We start from the raw sequence: 2,668 nt of genomic DNA on the forward strand, positions 1-2,668 counted from the left end.
CAGATGATGCTGTCGTTTGTTCTCTAGTAAAGTCATCGGAAGATCAAAGCAAATTGAAAAACGACTTAGAAAAGATATTTGTGTGGTGCGAGAATTTCCAGTTGACCCTAAAGAATGAAAACTGTGAGGTCATCGACAATAGTTCTGAAAGGAATCCGTTAAGCTTGGGTTGCACAGTGGATCAGTCAAATCTAAAGGCCGTAAATCCAACTGTATTTATTTTTTATTTATTTATTTCTTTATTGGTTCGTGGGACCAAATTAAGTAGAAGTCTCCATGGTCATGGAACGAGTCAATACATGAAATTATAACACGATTATAGAAACAGATAAAATGAAATATAAGAAATATATTCTGGCGACAAGTCGTAAGTTTAAATAAAGGAAATCAACTATGTAACACTGGAACTTGCTTAATTTTTTAGCTCTTCCAGGAGCTCTTCGACAGAATAGGAGTGAGCCATGAGGAAACTTCAGTTTAGACTTAAAAGCGTTTGGGCTACTGCTAAGATTTTTGAGTTCTTGTGGTAGCTTATTGAAAATGGATTCAGCAGAATAGTGCACTCCTTTCTGCACAAGAGTCAAGGAAGTGCATTCCACATGCAGATTTGATTTCTGCCCAGTAGTAACTGAGTAAAAGCTGCTAACTCTTGGGAATAAGCTAATATTGCTAACAACAAACGACATTAAAGAAAATACATACTGTGAGGGCAATGTCAGAATTCCCAGACTATTGAATAGGGGTTGACAAGAGGTCCTCGAACTTACACCACATATAGCTCGAACAGCCCGTTTTTGAGCCAAAAATACCCTTTTTGAATCAGAAGAATTACCCCAAAAGATAATACCATACGACATAAGCGTATGAAAATATGCGAAGTAGACTACTTTTCGTGTTGAACTGTCACTTATTTCAGAAACTGTTCTAATGGTAAATAAAGCAGCATTTAGTTTCTGAACAAGATCCTGAACATGGGCTTTCCACAACAGCTTACTATCTATCCGTACGCCTAGGAACTTGAACTGTTCCATCTCGCTTATAATATGCCCATTCTGTCTGATGAAAATATAGGTTCTTGTTGAAATGTGAGTTAGAAACCGTAAAAACTGAGTCTTACTGTGATTTAGCATCAAATTATTTTCCACAAGCCACGAACTTATTTCATGAACTACATTACTTGATACTATTTCAATATTACACACTAGATCCTTCACTACCAAGCTGGTGTCATCAGCAAACAGAAATATTTTTGAATCACCTGTGATACTAGAAAGCATATCGTTTATATAAATAAGAAACAGCAGTGGCCCCAGCACCGACCCTTGGGGAACGCCCCACTTAACAGTGGCCCATTGGGACTGAACATCGCTACCACTCTCAATATTGAGGAGAATTACCTTCTGCTTTCTGTTCTTGAAGTAAGAGGCGAACCAATTGTAAGCTGAATGAGATTTTCACTCTGCAGCGGAGTGTGTGCTGATATGAAACTTACTGGCAGATTGAAACTGTCTGCCCGACCGAGACTCGAACTCGGGACCTTTGCCTTTCGCGGGCAAGTGCTCTACCAACTGAGCTACCGAAGCTACCGGTACTCACAGCTTTACTTCTGCCAGTACCTCGTCTCCTACCTTCCAAACTTTACAGAAGCTCTCCTGCGAACCTTGCAGAACTAGCACCCCTGAAAGAAAGGATATTGCGGAGACATGGCTTAGCCACAGCCTGGGGGATGTTTCCAGAATGAGATTTTCACTCTGCAGCCAAGTGTGCGCTGATATGAAACTTCCTGGCAGATTAAAACTGTATGCCCGACCGAGACTCGAACTCGATACCTTTGCCTTTCGCGGGCAAGTGCTCTACCAACTGAGCTACCGAAGCATGACTGACGCCCGGTACTCACAGCTTTACTTGTGGAAGGTAGGAGACGAGGTACTGGCAGAAGTAGAGCTGTGAGTACCGGGCGTGAGTCGTGCTTCGGTAGCTCAGTTGGTAGAGCACTTGCCCGCGAAAGGCAAAGGTCCCGAGTTCGAGTCTCGGTCGGGAACACAGTTTTAATCTGCCAGGAAGTTTCATATCAGCGCACACTTGGCTGCAGAGTGAAAATCTCATTCTGGAAACATCCCCTAGGCTGTGGCTAAGCCATGTCTCCGCAATATCCTTTCTTTCAGGGGTGCTAGTTCTGCAAGTTTCGCAGGAGAGCTTCTGTAAAGTTTGGAAGGTAGGAGACGAGGCACTGGCAGAAGTAAAGCTGTGAGTACCAGGCGTGAGTCGTGCTTCGGTAGCTCAGAAGGTAGAGCACTTGCCCGCGAAAGGCAAAGGTCCCGAGTTCGAGTCTCGGTCGGGCACACAGTTTTAATCTGCCAGGAAGTTTCAATTGTAAGCTACTCCCCTTACTCCATAATGGTCTAACTTCTGCAGTAATATTTTGTGCTCAACACAGCCAAAAGCCTTCGTTAAATCAAAGAAAATACCTAGCGTTCGCAACCTTTTATTTAAACCTCACAGAGAAAAGAGAATATAGCATTTTCAGTTGTTAAACCATTTCTAAAACCAAACTGTACATTGGACTGAAAATTATGTGAATTTAAATGCTCCAATAACCTTGTATATACAACTTTCTCGATTAACTTTAGCAAACACCGATGGCATAGAAATAGGTCTAAAATCGTCA

General features: G+C 42.1%; 1 non-coding gene across 1 annotated transcript; it reads left to right on the top strand.

Annotated features, from left to right (window-relative positions):
* Nucleotides 1-1,968: 1,968 nt before the first annotated feature.
* Nucleotides 1,969-2,043, top strand: Trnas-cga (transfer RNA serine (anticodon CGA)). The gene has a single exon. It is a non-coding gene; the product is annotated as a tRNA-Ser (tRNA).
* Nucleotides 2,044-2,668: the final 625 nt, after the last annotated feature.

Source organism: Schistocerca serialis, chromosome 3, assembly GCF_023864345.2.
Source record: "Schistocerca serialis cubense isolate TAMUIC-IGC-003099 chromosome 3, iqSchSeri2.2, whole genome shotgun sequence".
Classification (NCBI taxonomy): Eukaryota; Metazoa; Arthropoda; class Insecta; order Orthoptera; family Acrididae; genus Schistocerca; species Schistocerca serialis.